Genomic DNA, 19,441 nt, shown 5'->3' on the forward strand with positions numbered 1-19,441 from the left:
AAAAAGAGGGGAATTTGAGTGGCAAAATTTGCTATAAGGGTGGTGAAATTTTGAGCAAGTGTTGCTAGAGTGTCCTAGAATTTGATTTTTCTATATGTTAGAGTCAAAAATTAAATCTTAAACTATGTGACATTTGAAGCATGTTTTTTTGGTTTCATTTTGGTGGCAAGATCAAAAGCATCTGGGCTTTGGTGCGATCATGACGGAAGTTTGAAGCCGATAGTATTTTTGAGAAGACAAGGCTGCGACTGCGCACCGGTTGGGAAGGACCTTGGCCAACTTTTGTGTAGATCACTATTGGAGGACTTCTATCTTGGGATCTTGTGGAGAACACTAACATATCACTTTTTTATTTTGGTTAAAGTATAATATTCTATCTCTTTGCATGCTTGAATTTGCTTTGATCGTGTTCGACAAGGTGATTCTAGGATTTTGGATTCGACTCGATAGTTTTATTTGATAAAGCTATTGATTTGAGTATTTTAAAAAATTTTAAAAATCACTTTCTGCTGCGTGGTCAGAACCCAACATATCTTACTATTCTATATTTGATCATATAGTTAATTATTTAATTTACGTTATGATTTTCATATTCTTAACTATTAAAGTTTTTATATCTTCATTGTAGGCTCCTAGTAGTTTGAGCAGTCGTAGAGTTGATGACGATCATGCTCCTATAGATCACTGATAGTCTGATGTCTCTATATTTTTTTTTTGAATTTTATAATTTTTTTTTTGATTTTTTCTCTTTGGTTGTGGATTGTAATTCACGAACATGATGGATAATATAATCATGACTTTATTTAGTTATATAGAGTGTTTATTATGACTATGTTAGTGTTTGATGTTATACATTGATTGTGATGTAATGTTGGTATTTTGGATAGATTTATGTATTGATTATGATGTTTTGTAGAGTATTTATTACATCTATGTTAGTGTATGAATTTTCTTATAAATTTTGGACAGATTCATATATTCTTGCATTGATTGTTTTTGAATTATTTTTCTTATAAATTTTGGACAGATTTATATATTCTTATACAGATTCGAATTGTCTTTTAGTTATTTTTTTTCCTAATTAAATTACTGATACTTAAAGGCGTCGATAATTTTATAATTGATGATGCTATAAAGCATCAGCATTTAAGAACTTATTGATGCTTTTTAAAAGTGTCGGCATGATTTGAATAATTTAGCAATGCTATAAAGCATTCATAGATTAAAACTTAGTGATGTGTTTAAAATGCATCGGCAGATTAAAACTTATCAATGCTTTTAAAAAGTGCCAGCATGGTTTAAAGAGTTTAGTGATGCGACAAGCAAGCATTGAGAAAATTGGTTTTCACTCTGTATTTTTCAATGTTTTTTCGACACTTTGTAAAGCATCAGTAAATTATTTTACAATGCTTAAAAACATCGAGAATTGCTATTTTTTGCATCCGAAAAATTAATTTTTCTGTAGTATCCATCCCTTTGAGCCCATTAAAAATTTTAGCCAGTTTGGTTTTGGAAATAAACTTCAAAAGAGAGTCAACCGCCAAGGAGAAGAGGTAAGGGGACCAGGATCCCCTTGCCTAGCCCCTCTTTACAAGAGAGTCATTCACCATGATTATCATTGCGCACAAACCAAGAAGAAGAAAATATTTGGATCCAGCCACACCATTTTTGGGGGAACATAATGTATGACTTTTAAAATTCATTTTTCCCCTCAACTCTCCACCAATACTTGAACAAAAGAATAAAGTATCATCGGAAAGCACCAGCAGAATCAAATTCATAGAGACTTCCAGAGAACCACTTCCTTATAGCATCTCTACAACTTAGTTACTACTAAATCAAAAACTAATTCAGAGACGAAGAAGATACCCCAAAGCCACTGCAGTCAAACCCAAGTCGACCTCAATAAAAAGCACAGGAGATCACATCCAAAATCCCATCGCTAACACTCAAAATTCAAGACCAGAACAACTCTGATTGGTCTAGAATCTAGAAGAAAGACAAAGATAGGTCCATCAAGGGAAGGGATTAGAGGACCAGACATTTTGCTTTTATGTTTTTTATAGGTCTGACATACTTTTTTCATTTTTCATGAAATGAAACAGGGAACGACCCCAAATTTTACCACATAAGAAAAAGACAATATTTATTAATTAATATTGGTACAAAATCTCATTATGTGATTTTATATCTTCTCATTAAAAACCTTATACAGTGACAAACTACAAGACATGGACATCTAGTTTAGAGATGCAAACTTGTAGAGTTCTGCCTAAATTACAATAAAATGCTCATCAAAACTAACATCACTTGCATTGACTTGACCCACCACATATTTTTTGAGAAGCAGGTGTAACTGCCACCCTGTTTTTATGGAACAGAATTAATGTCAAAGAAAGAGTCCGGACATGACCCACCACATATTGAACACAATTAGCCGACTTCATGGCAGGAGACTAACTTCCAAATAAATTATAACAAGCCAAATGAAATGCCTCCTCTTAAGCGATCACCTCAACATGGCAATTGTCAATGATATGGTTACGTAGAACCAGTCGACGATGTGATCAATTAACATAAAGAGGGCGTACCTCCAAGATGGCATGAAAAATAACACACTGAATACCCCCAAAATTCCCACTCCAAATCCTGGTGAAATGCCAGAGTAAAACCACAAGAACTCAGATCCATCTTCTTCAGCAGTAATACTAGAATTTTTGCTTGGAGAAGAATCACCATCACCAGGACAGCTATCAGTTAATGGAGGACCACATAGATCTTGGTTTCCAATATAAATAGAAGGATCACTGAGAGTCTGGAGTTGGAAGCCTGAAGGAATTCTTCCCTTTAGATGGTTATATGACAGGTTCAACTGACTTAAAGAAGTCAGAGAGGAGATGCTGGAAGGAATTTCATCAGAAAGATTGTTTCTGGAAAGATCTAATGACTCCAACCACCTTAAGTTACCAATCTTCTTCGGAATCTCTCCTGTCAGCGCATTTTTGGAGAGGTTGAGAACGAGCAAACCGAAGAGACTTGTTAGTTCTTCTGGTATCTCCCCAAACAAGTTATTGCTTGACAGGTCCACACTGGTGACCAGTCCTAGTGTCTTGCTGTACTGGAGCTCTCTTCCTTTCATGTAGACCAATATACTGTCCAAGTAGCTGCCCCAGTTTTCATATAAAAGAAATCCCTTCTCCTGTATTTTGGTCATAGCAGCAAGATTGCCGAAAGATCTTGGGATGATTCCTGAAAGAGTATTTTGTGCAATGTCCAGCACCTGAAGAGAACTGAGATAGAATAGCTCAGGAGGGATGCTGCCAGCAAACTTATTTGAATGCAGGCGAAGGATCACCAAGTTTGGTAGGCTTTTTCCAATCCAAGATGGTATATTTCCAGATATTTGGTTCTCGCCTAGATCGAGTGCAACCAACTTGATGCAATTTTTCAGAGACGAAGGGAGTTCACCTGCGAGACTGTTGTTGTTCAAGTGCGGTGATTCTAGGGAAAGCAAGGAACCTATAGTCTCAGGAATAATTCCAGAAAAGTTATTATTTCCCAAATCCACTGCCATCAGAATTTGTTAATTGGTCCAGCAATGAGGGAGTCTTCCTATCAAAAGATTATCAGCGAGCCCAAGAACCTCTAAATATTCCATTTCACAAATGGACAGAGGAATGCTACCATTGATGAGGTTATTAGAAACCAATAAATTTCTCAACATAGGGGTTGGTGCAAAAATCTGCTTACGCCGGAGAAGCTGGAGTCGAGGGAGTCGCGGTCGCCGCCGGAACCTGCAAAGGAAGTCTAAACCGGAGGTGGGGTTGCTCCGGCAAGACCCTCCGACGCTCAAGTCAGTTATCTGCCTCAACAAGAATGGAGTGCTCGAACAGAGAATTTAGCAGAGTTTTGAGGTAAAAATTAGAGCTTATTGAATAACGTATCTGGAGCCCCCTTTTATAGGCGGAGGGGGCAGTAGCCTGATAGCGACATCTGTAACCGTCTGGCAGTGGGCTGCCCAGGGTCAGGCGGAATTTGCTGCGAAGAGTAGTGGAGTGGACCCGTGGCTATCACCGGGGCGTGCCACGTGGAGTCTGCCGCGGGGAGTGGAGCGGCGTCTGTTGTCGCGACTTGCCAGCGGATGGGAGAATCGCGCGGCATCCGTCGCAGGAAGTGGAGCAGGATCGTGGCTATTATTGTGGCCTGCCAGGGAGTAGTGGAGCTGCGCGGGATCCATCATAGGAAGTGGAGCAGTGCTATGACCGTTACTGCGGCCTGTCAGGGAGTGATGGAGCTGCGCGGGATCCGTCATAAGAAGTGGAGCAGGATCGTGGCTGTTATCGTGGCCTGCTTGGGAGTGCAGATCCGTCGATTGAAGTTCGGCAGCGGTCGGAGCTGATGACGGAGCCCGGCTCCCGTGGGAGTCCGGGCGGAGTCCTCTTGGAGCTGAAGTCGCGGGCGGAGCCTGGCTCCCATAGGAGTCCTCTGAAGTCGCGGGCGGAGCCCGGCTCCCATAGGAGTCCGGGCGGAGTCCCCTGCAATCAAAGTCAGGTGCGAAGTCCGGCTCCCGTAGGAGTCCGGACTGATCTTACCGTCAGTCGAAGTTGGCAACGGAGCCCGGCTCCCGTGGGAGTCCGGGCGGAGTCCCCCTTGAGGTTGGAGTCGTGGGCGGAGTCCGGCTCCCGTGGGAGTCCGGGCGGAGTCCTCTTGGAGCTGAAGTCGCGGGCGGAGCCCGGCTCCCGTAGGAGTCCGGGCGGAGTCCCCTGCAATCAAAGTCAGGTATGAAGTCCGGCTCCCATGGGAGTCCGGACGGATCTTACCGGCAGTCGAAGTTGGCGACGGAGCCCGGCTCCCGTGGGAGTCCGGGCGGAGTCCCCCTTGAGGTTGGAGTCGTGGGTGGAGTCCGGCTCCCGTGGGAGTCCGGGCGGAGTCCTCTTGGAGCTAAAGTTGCGGGCGGAGCCCGACTCCCATAGGAGTCCGGGTGGAGTCCCCTGTAATCAAAGTCAGGTGCGAAGTCCGGCTCCCGTAGGAGTCCGGACTGATCTTACCGGCAGTCAAAGTTGGCGACGGAGCCCGGCTCCCGTGGGAGTCCGGGCGGAGTCCCCCTTGAGGTTGGAGTCGTGGGCGGAGTCCGGCTCCCGTGGGAGTCCGGACGGAGTCCTCTTGGAGCTGAAGTCGCGGGCGGAGCCCGGCTCCTGTAGGAGTCCGGGCGGAGTCCTCCCGGAGTTAATTCTACTGAGAACTTCGGCTGCAGGTATTTTATACCCAACACCAGTCCCCCTACTTCCGAGTTTGAATTTTGAATGAAGGAAGTATAGAGAGATTGGCATAGTCGAGGTTGTCCCCTCGAATCCTGCGCACGGCCGCCCCCATATATTTCGGCATTAAATGTGCGCGTGCTGGAGTCTTTTCGAATCGGGGCGATACGAAGGGACCCTTCGAAATTTCCGTCGGTACACTGGCCTAGGTACGGCGCCATAATGGCTCTGCCGATTCGTCAGCCACTTTTAGCCGCCCGTCGGGGAGAGTGGGACACGTGTCGGACGCGGGCTGGCCTGGGGGGATTCGCGATCATCATGGCGTCGGATCCCAGGGTCTATTTAAACCCGTCCTTCTACCTTTAGGGGCCCTATTCCATTCCAGAGTTTTATCAGTGTCTGCCTTCCCTTCGAGAGCCCTATTTCAGTTGGTATCTTCTCGAACCATAGGCGCCCTCCAAATCGTCCCTGTCTTCGCCCCCTCCGATCCCTCAGAGCGATCTAGGTTAGTTCTAGCACCTTCAACCTTCTTCCCACCGCTTAGGGACTTCTTCTTTGTCATTATTTTTGTATTCCTCCGAGTTAGTTTCCTATGACCCCTCGCCCTTCATCCTGTCCATCTTCTTCGGGATCTTTGGAGCCCACATTCGAAGCTACTCAAAATATCGTCCGGCTCTTCCGCTCTCTGCAGCTCCGGGAGTTCTTCCGCCTCAAACCCCCAGGTCCCCTGCTCTGTAGACGAACCTGCGTCTGGGGCCGGGCTCCACCCGATTTTTGCACCGGGCGCCATTCCATGTTCCCTGACTCCGGAGGAACTGCTTCTGATAAGGGTTCAATATGGAGTTCCTCCGGAGTACAACCTGGAGCTGCCTAGCCCTTCTGACCGGGCTAGCACTCCTCCATCCGGTCATTTTTGTCTATATCAGGAGGCGTTCCGTGCCGGGCTCTGGCTTCCACTTCCTTCCTTTGTAGTTGCCCTCTTCCGCTTCTTAGACATCTCCTTGGCTTCTGTGGCCCCGAATTCTTTTAGATTTTTGATAGGATTTCTCTCCCTTTGCCATGTAGTCGAGGTCCAGCCGTCCCTCTCCCTATTCAGGCACTTCTATACTTTCAAGCGCCATCCTTCGGTGAAGGATTGGTGGTACTTCTCCCCCCAGTTCGGCAAGAAGGGGTTGCTGAAAGGTGCCCCTTCTTCAATCCATAATTGGAAAGAAAAATACCTCTTCGTCCATTGCCCGACCTTGAGGCTGGGCCTGCCCCCTTGGGGCTCTCTGAGGGATTCTGTCCGTCGGGCCCCCAGCCTGGGGGAGGATGACCTTCAGGCTGCCCGGAAGCTTCTTGCCTACTCCGCTCCTTCCCTTCCCAATCTTCTGAGGGAGCAATTTTTGTTCAACATTGGCCTGAGCCCCCAGGATCCTGCGAGTACTTCATCTCTCCCCTTATCTCCTTTTCTTCTGTCCCTCTTCTTTTTCTTTCTCTTTTTTTACTCTTCTTCCTTCTCTCTCTTTTTCTTTTTTTTTTCTTTTTTTTTTTTTTCCGACTCCCGATTGATTGGTTTGCTTCTTTTTCTTCTTCTCTCTCTCTTTTTTTTTTTTTTAAAGGAATGGACGCCGAAGCAGCGCGGATGCTTGCCAGGGGCCTTAGGGCCCACAAAAGAAAGGGTGTCGCGACCTCCGGATCGACAAAGAGGGCCAGGGCGGAGGAGTCGAGCTTGGCCGCACCCGCCCAGGTGGCTCCAGCAATTGACATTCCCTCGGATGCCGAGGCAACGGCTCCCCGGGCCTCCTCGAGGAGTCCGCCGATCGGGGCCCCTGTTTCGGGGGTCCGCTCCATGGAGGCGCCCGTGGCTGAGAGGGAGAAGAGAAGGAAATCGGTGGCCCACCGGGTGAGTAGCCACCGAACCACCGCTGACGAGTCCCTCTGCTTTGAAGAGGAGCCAGAGAATCCCTTCAATGACAGGGACTTGATCAGGCGGTTGATGGACGGCTGCATTCTGCCCGACGTCGTCGAGAGGATCGACCGCGTCGATCCTGAGCAGTGGGCCTGGGACTCTTTGGGATCCTTCCTTGAGGTAAGCAAATCTTTATTTATCTGGCTATTCGGCCTTTGTTCTGATCCCCTAGCCGCCCTTGCAGATTGGGCACCAGCTTCTCGCCAATATCGAGGTGGTGAACCGTGCGAGGAGGGACATCCTCCAGGTGGAGGAGCGCTGTCGGGCTGAGGTTGCTCGCCTCCAGGCAAAGACGGCCGAGGTAGTCGCCCTCCAAGAGGCCCTGGAAAGAGAGAAACAAGCCCGGGAGGAGGAGAGGCAGACCTTGGAGGAGTCGGCGAGAAGGGCGGAGGCCGAGGTCGCCAACTTGGCTGAGCAGATTTCGGTCCTGGTCTCGGAGGCCAGAGTTCTTGCGGTAGAGGAATTCAAAGCTTCCGCGGAGATGAGGGATCTGAATGTCCAATTCGGCCAGGAGGTGTTCATCAAGGGGTTTGAGCTCTGCCAAGAGAAGGTGGCCAAAAAATTTCCAGAGCTCGACCTCAGTTTCCTAGGCGAGGAGTCCGAAGACGAGGCCGGTCCCTCGCTAGCCGCTACTGCTGTTGCAGCTCCCTTACCGGGGACGCCAAGTTCTCCAACCCCCGCCCCCGAGGTCTGAGACCTCCGACCTTGTATTTTTATTTCATCGCAATTTTTCTTTTCTTTTTTATCTTCAAGAATCATCCAATCAATAAAGCTGAATTTCTTGTCGCGGATGGCTTCTCCTCCTTCCCCTTCTTCTCTCTGTTTTTCTTCCTGCGATGAGTCGTGCTTTGACGCTTTTGCCTTCCGATGGCAGTGTCCTGCAGAAGCACTTCCCCTGCCCCTGGGGGTCCCGCTGAAGTCGACGATCCAGCGGCTGAAGAAGGAAGTCCTTTACTTGACAAAGAAGTCAAAGAAGATGGAAAGCGAGCTCCGCAGATTGAGGGAAGGTCATTCTGAAGCCGCCGCGAAGGCCACCCACTTTCGGAATCTCCACGTGAAGGGGATCATGGAGTATAGCCGGAGGAAGGCGGATTTCGCAAAGGAGCTTGAGGAATGCAAGAAGAGCGCCAGCGACCGAATTTGGGCTCAGGCCGCCAGGATTAGTGCCCTCAAGGTGGAACTGTCAGCCGCGAAGGGAAAGATCGGCCAGCTGGAAGGAAGTTCGTCCCGGCTCTTGGCTCGGGTCGACGGCGACCTTCAGCGGCAGCTTCAGGATGCCGAGGTGAGCCACGACGTGCATCGGGCCAGCTGGCGCAGGCAAGTGGAGGAATATAAGGGGAGACTCAGGGCGGCGACCGACGAAGTCGCCCGTCTCCAGAGGCAGTTGGCCAGTTGGGCTCAGCTTGCTTCCGCCCGGGATTCTGATGAGCTCCAGTCCCTAAGAGGAACCGTTGAAGGGATTTCTGTCGCCCTTGGGGATAAAACAGTCGAGCTGCAACAACTGAAGATTCAACTGGCATACGAGCAGCGGGCTGTCGCGGATGCGGAGGTGGAATCCGAGGTCTTGAGGAAGAGGCATCGAGAGGCGGAGGCCGAGAGCCAGTGACTTCGTCGGGCGCTCCAGGACGCGCTGCAGAAAAGGAAAGAGCTAGAAGAAGAAATTGAGAATCTAAGGTAGTCCTGGATGAGGGGTGGAGCAGATAACTCTAGGTCGGAGGGAGCAGAGCCTCCTTAGAGCTCTTTTCATCCTTCCGTCTTTTCATGTGTATACTTCCCTTTTTGTTGTTTTATCCCGCTTTTGTCGTTTTGCTTTTCTTTCCTTGGCCTTCCGGGCTTTGTAGTGTGTATTTTGGAAATGAAATGAAAAGGGTATTTTGTGTTACCTCATCCGCGCGTTGTCTCAAATTGTCGTTCACCGAACTTTTCTTGTCGTTCGACTTGTCTGATGCCAACGTCGTTGGTAGGCGCTCGGTCGTCGATGCGTTAGCCTGCCTTCCTCGTCGTACATGGCTGCAAGCCCGAGCTTACCGATTCGAACTCCGCATTACTTCAGAGACGTCACTGTCTTCTCGACCTGTGTAGGGAGTCTTCTTAGAGGCCGGGAGTGTTTGGTAGGAACTCCCTGTCTTTGTTGGGACGAAGTTCTTTAGGTCTCTGGGGCGGTCCGTCCTTCATCTGTTTCCGTCGTAGCTCGTCACCCTTCCTTTTTAATTTTTCTCCTCTTCTCAGAGTGAGGGCCCTACCCTCGCTTCTTGCGGGGTTGCATAGGAGCGCGGAGGTGCCGCTGAGGGGCTTTTTCCCTTCATCCGATCTCGTCGGGCGATCGGGTTTCGTCACCACCAGGACAAGGTTCTCCCCTCGTTCTCGCGGGGGCACGTAAGGGCCATTGCCAGGGTGGGCGGAGCCTTCCTTGCTGCATAAGTCACGGATGGAGCCCGGCTCCCGTAGGAGTCCGGGAGGAGTCTCCCTTGTTGCGGAATTCACGGGTGGAGCTCAGCTCCCGTAGGAGTCCGGGCGGGGTCTCCCTTGCTGCAGAAGTCGCAGACGGAGCCTGACTCCCGTAGTAGTCCGGGCGGGGTCTCCCTTGCTGCAGAAGTCATGGACGGAGCCCGGCTCCCGTAGGAGTCCGGGCGGGGTCTCCCTTGTTGCAGAAGTCATGGACGGAGCCCGGCTCCCGTAGGAGTCCGGGCCTTCGACCTTGCTCAAGTCAGGGCAGGGTTTTCCTCCTGCTCCCGACATGGCCGTGGGGGCACGTTAGGGTGCTGTAAGGCCTCTCCCCCCATCTGGTTTAAAAGAACCGGACCTTTGACTTTGCTCATGTCAGGACGAGGTCCTCCTCCTGTTCCTGACATGGCAGTGGGGGCACATTAGGGCACTGTAAGGCCTCTCCCCCCGTCCGGTCTAAAAGAACCGGACCTTTGACTTTGCTCATGTCAGGACGAGGTCCTCCTCCTGTTCCTGACATGGCTGTGGGGGCACGTTAGGGCGCTGTAAGGCCTCTCCCCCCATCCGGTCTAAAAGAACCAGGCCTTTGACTTTGCTCATGTCAGGACGAGGTCCTCCTCCTGTTCCTGACATGGCTGTGGGGGCACGTTAGGACGCTGTAAGGCCTCTCTCCCCATCCGATCTAAAAGAACCGAGCCTTTGACTTTGCTCATGTCAGGACGAGGTCCTCCTCCTGTTCCTGACATGGCTGTGGGGGCACGTTAGGGCGCTGTAAGGCCTCTCCCTCCATCCGGTCTAAAAGAACTGGGCCTTTGACTTTGCTCATGTCAAGACGAGGCCTCCTCCTGTTCCTGACATGGCTGTGGGGGCACGTTAGGGCGCTGTAAGGCCTCTCCCCCCATCCGATCTCGAGATAGTCGGACTTTCATTTCAGGTATGTTAGGATGGGGTTCTCCCCCTGTTCCCAACATATCTTTGTTTCAGGCGTTTGGAGGGGTCATGTCCAGTCGTGATAAATCCATGCCAAATGGGAAGAGTACGTTAAGTAGAAAGAAATTTAGATTCAAGGTGAAATAGTGAGTGGTACATTTGCAGATTCTTCGAGTTCCACGATTGTGGGAGGTCTGCTCCTCCTTGAGGCCCTTCGGTGATGGAGTCGATGGTCCCGATGGGAGGCCGGTCCCCGGGTTGCTCCTCCCTTCTTGGTGGTTCAGGCTGCGGAAGGGCCCTTGGCCGATCTCCTCTACCCTCAGGCCTGTGTCGGATGAACCTGTCGAGTCGACCTCACCGAATGAGCTCCTCGATCTCGTCCCGGAGCTGGATGCATTCCTCTGTGTCGTGGCGTGGTAGAGACAGAACTTGTTGGGGTTGCGCTTCTCGGGGTGTGTGCGCATCCTCTCTGGCCTAGGGAGCTGCTCCCTGACCTCCATCAGTACCTGGGCCTTCGAGGCATTGAGGGGGGCGTAGTTGCAGAATCTCCCCGGTGGGGAACCCCGCCGAACCCCGCTATCCAGACTTCTCTGCCTGCGTACCCGGGGTGGAGTATGGGCACGCTTGTGCCCAGGAGGGGATCGAGAACGCGGCCAGGCTTCTCTGGGCCTTTTTTCAAGTGCGGGCTTACTCGAGTCTCCCGCTTGCCGCTCCCTCGCTGTTTCTTCATCCTTCATTTTGAAGGCTTCATCCGTTCGGGCGTATCCTTCGGCCCGGGCCAGCAAATCAGCAAAATCCCTGGGATACTTCTTCTCCAGGGAGAACAAAAGGTCATTCTTCTGAAGGCCACCCTTCAGGGCGGCCATTGCGACTGATTGGTCCAAGTTCCGGACCTCCAGTGCCGCGACGTTGAAATGGTTGATGTAGGCCCGGATGGACTCCCCTTCCCTCTGTTTGATATTGATGAGGGACTCCGAACCCTTCTGGGGGCGCCGACTGCTGACAAAATGGGTCACAAATTGGTGGCTCATTTGATCGAAGGAAAAGATGGTATCCGATTTCAAAACCGAGTACCAGTTTCTCGCCGCTCCCTTCAAGGTGGATGGGAAGGCCCGGCATAGAATGGCGTCAGGAGCGCCGTGAAGCAGCATCATCATCCGGAAGGCTTCCAGATGATCAACCGGGTCCGAAGTCCCGTCGTAGCTTTCGAACTGGGGGAGCTTGAAGTTTGGCGGGATCGGTTCCTGCATGATCATTTGAGAGAAGGGAGGGTCAGTACAAATATCCTCACCATAAGCGGGGGGAGCATGGCGGAGCTCTTCGATCCGCCGGTTCATCTCGTGGAGCCTCCGGTCCAGAAAATCCTCCTGACATCAAGTCTCGAGGGTCCTCTGGCAGAATGGGGGCAGGGATCTTCCAAGGGTGGAGTCGTGGTCTGATTGAGGGCTCTCCACCCTCGGGTTTGTTTTCCCAGGAAGGACGGGGCGGCTGGCCTAGGTGGCCCGCCCCGCCGCCGGATTCTGGTGTTCTGGGGATGCCCTTTCCGGGCGTACTGATGCCTGCGGCTGCTGCTGCTGCATAGCCTGCACAGCTTCTGTGAGGCCTCTGACCTGCTGCGCCAGCAGGTCAAACTGCTCCGCATCGACCGCTGCCACCGGAGGAGGAGGAGGTTGAGAAACAGGAGGAGAGGTCGGAGCCTGAGATCTGGCCGCGGAGGTCGTGGACCGTCGCGTGGACGCCTTGCGGGGAGGCATCGAGTAAGGATCCTGTGGGGGAAACAAGGAATGGATGTCGGAGGAGACGATCGAAGGCGGCTCCGTTGAGCGCTCCTTTAAGAACAAGGGTACTGCGGAGGTTCGCGAGCCGCCCTTCCTCTAGCGCCAATCCTGTTGGTGCAAAAATTCGCTTGCGCCGGAGAAGCTGGAGTCGAGGGAGTCGCGGTCGCCGTCGGGACCCGCAAAGGAAGTCTAAACCGGAGGTGGGGTTGCTCCGGCAAGACCCTCCGACGCTCAAGTCAGTTCTCTGCCTCAACAAGAATAGAGTGCTCGAACGGAGAATTTAGCAGAGTTTTGAGGTAAAAATTAGAGCTTATTGAATAACGTATCTGGGGCCCCCTTTTATAGGCGGAGGGGGCAGTAGCCTGATAGCGACATCTGTAACCGTCTGACAGTGGACTGCCCAGGGTCAGGCAGAATTTGCTGCGAAGAGTAGTGGAGTGGACCCGTGGCTATCACCGGGGCGTGCCACGTGGAGTCTGCCGCGGGGAGTGGAGTGGTGTCTGTTGTCGCGACTTGCCAGCGGATGGGAGAATCGCGCGGCATCCATCGCAGGAAGTGGAGCAGGATCGTGGCTGTTATTGTGGCCTGCCAGGGAGTAGTGGAGCTGCACGGGATCCGTCATAGGAAGTGGAGCAGTGCTATGACCGTTACTGCGGCCTGTCAGGGAGTGATGGAGCTGCGCGGGATCCGTCATAAGAAGTGGAGCAGGATCGTGGCCGTTATCGTGGCCTGCTTGGGAGTGCAGATCCGTCGATTGAAGTTCGGCAGCGGTCGGAGCTGATGACGGAGCCCGGCTCCCATGGGAGTCCGGGTGGAGTCCGGCTCCCGTGGGAGTCCGGGCGGAGTCCTCTTGGAGCTGAAGTCGCGGGCGGAGCTCGGCTCCCGTAGGAGTCCTCTGAAGTCGCGGGCGGAGCCCGGCTCCCGTAGGAGTCCAGATGGAGTCCCCTGCAATCAAAGTCAGGTGCGAAGTCTGGCTCCCGTAGGAGTCCGGACTGATCTTACCGGCAGTCGAAGTTGGCAACGGAGCCCGGCTCCCGTGGGAGTCCGGGCGGAGTCCCCCTTGAGGTTGGAGTCGTGGGCGGAGTCCGACTCCCGTGGGAGTCCGGGCGGAGTCCTCTTGGAGCTGAAGTCGCGGGCGGAGCCCGTCTCCCGTAGGAGTCCGGACGGAGTCCCCTGCAATCAAAGTCAGGTGCGAAGTCCGGCTCCCGCGGGAGTCCGGACGGATCTTACCGACAGTCGAAGTTGGCGACGGAGCCCGGCTCCTGTGGGAGTCCGGGCGGAGTCCCCCTTGAGGTTGGAGTCGTGGACGGAGTCCGGCTCCCGTGGGAGTCCGGGCGGAGTCCTCTTGGAGCTGAAGTTGCGGGCGGAGCCCGGCTCCCGTAGGAGTCCGGGCGGAGTCCCCTGCAATCAAAGTCAGGTGCGAAGTCCGGCTCCCGTAGGAGTCCGGACTAATCTTACCGGCAGTCGAAGTTGGCGACGGAGCCCGGCTCCCGTGGGAGTCCGGACGGAGTCCCCCTTGAGGTTGGAGTCGTGGGCGGAGTCCGGCTCCCGTGGGAGTCCGGGCGGAGTCCTCTTGGAGCTGAAGTCGCGGGTGGAGCCCGGCTCCCGTAGGAGTCCAGGCGGAGTCCTCCTGGAGTTAATTCTGCTGAGAACTTCGGCTGTGGGTATTTTATACCCAACAATAGGCATTGCTACTCCAATGTCTGCGGGAAGGGGCCCCTTAAATGAGTTGTCGTCAAGAAGCAATACTAGTGTATCAGGACCAAAACGAGGCAGAGGACCTTCGAAGCAGTTTGAACTCAAATCCACAAGAGAAATGCTTATACTTTCCAAGGACCATGGTAGGCTTCCCTTGATTTTGTTGTGAGAGAGATTCAAGTACATGATCTCCGTGGTCAAGCTCCAAAACGAGTGTGGCACTGCATCTGATATACCAGCATTAGATAAATCTAGTTTTGAGAAGCCCTTCTGTGTCTGAAGCCATGAGGGAAAACGTGGACCCAGTTTACAAGATGGCAAATATATAAAATTGAGCCTAAACGGAGGAACCCAATTGGAGCTCACCTTGAGTGACAAGTTGTTCAAAGACATGTACAGTTCTTCCAGTACGCTCAGGTTGGCGAAATGAGCTTCAGAAACAACACCGGTCAAGGAATTTGAGGATACATCTAAAACAATAAGCTTCGAGAGACGCCCGATGCCCTCTGGAACAGTCCCAATTAATTTGTTGGACTGAAGATACAGATATTCCAAAGATGATAGCTTCTCTATGGACCGAGGAATGGGACCGGAGAGCGAGTTGTGGGCAAGACTAAGTGAACCAATTTTGGGTGATGAATTGGAAAAGCATTGAGACAACCCTTCCACTAGTTGGGTCATCTGTCCAGTAATGTTGTTCGACGATAGATCCAAAGCCTCCAAGCTGCAGAGATTGCCCATGGTCCGTGGTATCTCACCATCAAGTTGATTCAGGTTGAGGTTAAGGACAGAGAGAGAAGTCATGCTCCCGAAAGCATGGGGAATTGGACCATAAAGGTAATTCTGCGCACTGAAGTCAAGCAGGTTGAGGTTGGTCATGTTTTGCAACCATTTGGGTAACGTGCAATTCAAGCTGTTCGTTGAGAGATCAAGAATAGCGAGAGATGTAAGATTCAGATATGGGACAGATTGAGGAATGCGTTTTATCCCACAGGATGATCACCGTAGCACTGACAGAGAAGGAATCTTGTTGATTGCATAAAACCAATTACCGGCTTTTGTGAGGTTTACCATGCTCATGTCGAGATATTGCAAAGAAGAAAGATTGGAAACCCATCTAAGATCATCATCCTGGAGCCCACGAGTGGGAACAATGTCGTTCAAGCCAAGATCAAGGTAGCGAAGCCTAGAGAGGTTTCCAAGCTGATGAGGAATCGGACCGCCAAAACTCGCATTCGAAAGATTAAGATTCTTTAGTTTTGTGAGTAAACCAATGAATTCTGGGATGTTAGTTCCATTGAAATCATTCATGCTGAGATCCAGAGACCTCAAATGCTTTAATTCTAGTAAAGATGGATTGATCTCACCTCCCAAGGACATGCTGTCGAGCTTGAGCCTGATAACATGGCCACTGCGATTGTGGCAGCCTACTCCTCCCCAACTGCAACAGTTGATGCCCTTCCATGAAGCAAGCTCATCCATTGGATCTTTTAGGCTTTGTTTCAACTTGAGAAGAGCCAATCTCTCAAACTTGACGCAACCTGGAGTTGAGACGGTACTGGTTGCAGTGCATAAGTAACCAAGAAATAGAACTAATGACAACAAGACTGATCCACCCATGGCTCTGGAATTCTTTAGATTTTCTCTTCTCTATAATGCAAGCAAGTAATATTAGGTTGGTCATGTATCCATAGGAAGATTAGTTACCGGATGACTTCTGCAGTCCACCAAAGGAGTCAACAGAACATGTACAAAATAAGCATAATTTCCAAGCACCCTACAACATGAACCGACTATGTACGGGATGATGAGCGTGTGGAATTGGAGATGAAGACTTGATTAATGGAGGAAAAATTGGAACCTAAGATATTCGGTCTTCCATAGTCTACACGTATGTTAGTAGCCTGTCACGTCACTGGCCGGGCTCCGCAATGCATTATTCAACCAGAAAACAACAATTCTAATTGCGTGGTCCTTGCGCAAGAGCGCTTTCGGACTACCAGACTTAGCTTTTGTTTGGATATAAACTGTCCACGGATTCATTTACCTCTGATGGTTTTAGACTACTCTCCTGCTTCAGTACTCTTCAAATTGTAACACCTTCTGGAAATATATCCTCATAATTTTTAATTTTTACAATAATATTCAGTGGCATTGCCTCCCTTCCAATAAAAGAAAGCTGCATACATAGAGCCATACTAAAATTCTGCGTAGGCCTCTGCTCAAGTAATAGGCTTCCTATCCCATAGTCGTCCAGCATATCATTGTTAATACATTGGTCACAAATTTATGGACCCAGAATATAATGAAGTGTTCTGTCCGGCAGACCGAGGGACTACTTGCAAGCTCGTATATCTGGTTCGTACCACCGCTTCTGATAGTATGTTGTGTGATGGATTACTGGTGTTGACTCTTCAATGTGACGATACACCTAGATATCAGTATAACATCTCATGTTGGTGAAGAAGAAACTCCAAGAAGTCACTAGTTACCTCAGTGCTTAATCTCACCTATACCTTTGAATATATTTCTAGTGCTCTGGAATATCAAATCCACCCATGAAAAATGCTCTTTCCATTTCAGTCCTTTGTCCACTAATGTTGTTAGATGATAGCTTCAAAGCCTCCAAACTCCAAAGATTTCCCACAGTTCGTGGTATCTCACCCTCAAGTTGATTCACGTTGAGCTCAAGACACAGAAAGAAGTCAAGCTCCCAAAGGCATCGGGAATTGGACCATGAAGAGAATTCTGATAACTGAAGTCAAGAAGGTTGAGGTTGGTCAAGCTTTGCAACCATTTGGGTAATGTGCAATTCAAGTTGTTCATAGAGAGATCAAGAATAGCAGAGATGTAAGATTTAGATATGGGATAGATTGAGGAATGCGTTCAATCCCACGGGATAATAATTGTAGCACTGACAGAGATGGAATCTTGTTGATTGCATAAAACCAATTACCCTTTTTATGAGGTTTATTATGCTCACGCCGAGATATCGCAAAAGAAGAAAGATTAGAAACCCATCCAAGATCATCATATCGGATTTTTCATGGACACCACATAGGAGATTAGAACACAAAAATCTATATAACAAAATAGAAAAAATCAAAGTATACTTTGCAAGCTCTATGTGGCCATTGATGATCATTGTGATAGGATCTCTATATCCTACAGAAAAAGAAAATATCAGAGTAGGGTAGACCCCCCTCTCCATCTTCTCTTAATGCCTGTCTCCTCAATGGGTTATGTTATGTCTATCTAGCCCAATTAGTAATATTAATGGATCCACTATATGTACATTAACAAGATCAGGCCTAGACCAAAACTCACTATACCACATAACTAAGACAATATGACCCAAAATAACCATATGATCACAAATTAATTGTGGGCTCCTTACATATTCATTCAAATAACAACATAACCCATATTACGTAATAAACCAAAATAAAATCAGTCCATAATCAATGAAAGCCCATGTCATGAAAATTTCTAATATTCTCCTACTTGGACGATATTGATTAAGTCCAGTGTGCAAATCACTAAAATCAAGTGAAGGCAGAATTACATCATCAATTAACCTTGAACACTCTCTTTAGAGATGTAACCCAATTGTTTATGCTGTAATATAAAGGATTTATCCTTAACCAATCACTTTTGATGGGAAAATACCATCATGCATGTTTTGTTCCTTTTTCCTCCCTAGCTAATTTTCATGCTTTAGACATTTAAATTTCTTATGACCCATCTTTTACAGAAGAAGCATTTGAGAGTTTTTTTAATAGTAGCTTGTGAGCCTCCAGAATTCTGATTTTCACTTTTAAGATTGAGAGTCCGGCTCACCTTTTTGGAATCGTTGCCCCTTTTCTTATTATGTATGGGATTTTTAAGACGTGATTGATAAACCACATTAGCACTCTCACCCTTTTCCCTAAGATATTTTCTTTCTCTTGAACATAAATAAAAATTAGTTCATTTACATTCCATTAATCTCATTGCACATTATATATAAATTTATGCTAACTAAATTATGTAGGGAGAAAATTAATGTCTTGATGAAAAACAAAAGTATTAGGGATAGAGATCTCAAGACTACTAAGCTTGGATAAAATACTCTCAAGTTCCATAACATAAACCCTAATACCACCAATGCCATCATATCTCATGTTGATTAGTTTATCCATTAGCTATCTAGCCTCTTGCTTATTAGATTCTACAGATCTTTTATATTGACATTAAAGAATTGCTCAATGTTATCATTCTCAAGTATCACATCTAGAATAGAATCAGAAATAGACCTCTTCATGATCATTAGATTAAAACGATTTGCTCTCTACCACTTCTTGTAGCCAACTTGTATTCCAATGTACTCTCAATAGTGACCTAAGATGGAATATTATCATGTGGTGTAATATCCAAATCCATCAAATGCCACACAAGCTCAATGTTACATTTTCATGTTTTGTAGTTTATTCTGGTAAGTGTTTCAATAGAAGCATTAATCTTATTCATAGCAAATATGCTAACTGCTAAATAACCTTTTTGTAGTAAATTAATGGATAAATATGGGCAACCAATATATTTGAAAATATTTATAAGAATTTTTTCTATGAAAGCCTTTGGGAATGTCACAAACTTTCTTTAAAAAAAAATGACCCACATAAGGTACCATCTCTAGCATATAATGGAATCAACTAGTAAGGTATCATTAAATTTAGAAGGTTTATCTACGTTGGTAGAATGAATCCCTAGACCATGCATTATTAGATGTGTGTCCTAGAAGTCAATCTTGGCTAATGCATACATTTCTCCGGGACATATTTTTATACTTGTCAGGCAATTTTTTTTATTACCAATCATGTTGTATATGTCTATGATTTATCCTAAAAATTAACTAAGATGATTTTGTACATGCTCAAGATGTTGAGAATTTGAGATATACATCATTAGTGGTTAATTTTTAAATATCTCCGATCGTAAGATCGTCACGGAAGATAGTGATCAATCTATTTAAGATCGGTGTACAGATTATTTTTCTTATAAAAAGATGGATCTTGAGTCTGCAGTGTGGAGATATCAAGGTGAAAATACAGGTAGTTGTTAGAGAACAACTTGCACTGAGCGTGACCAACACGAGAAACCACTTGGATATCTACTCACTTGTCAGTGATTTTTTTGATGCTGTAGTGGTGTGACTGGTCTTTTGATCTGCGATGTGTTGGCTATTCACAGTGAGGCTACTTAATTTGATTGCATGTTCTCTTGGTCCCTAGCCATTTGGGTCCTTGCTGTGTGTGTTGGCTATTATAGGTTCAGATTCGCTGTTTGGAGTATGATGCACATAGATGGAATCTATCGACCTTGGTAGAAAAGGAATAGTCCGA

At 48.5% G+C, this 19,441-nt stretch overlaps 1 pseudogene; it reads right to left on the bottom strand.

Annotated features, from left to right (window-relative positions):
- Window positions 1–2,135: 2,135 nt before the first annotated feature.
- On the bottom strand, window positions 2,136–15,858 carry LOC105036484 (receptor-like protein EIX2; annotated as a pseudogene).
- Between the last annotated feature and the right edge of the window lie 3,583 nt (window positions 15,859–19,441).

This window comes from Elaeis guineensis, chromosome 11 (genome assembly GCF_000442705.2).
Source record: "Elaeis guineensis isolate ETL-2024a chromosome 11, EG11, whole genome shotgun sequence".
NCBI lineage: Eukaryota > Viridiplantae > Streptophyta > Magnoliopsida > Arecales > Arecaceae > Elaeis > Elaeis guineensis.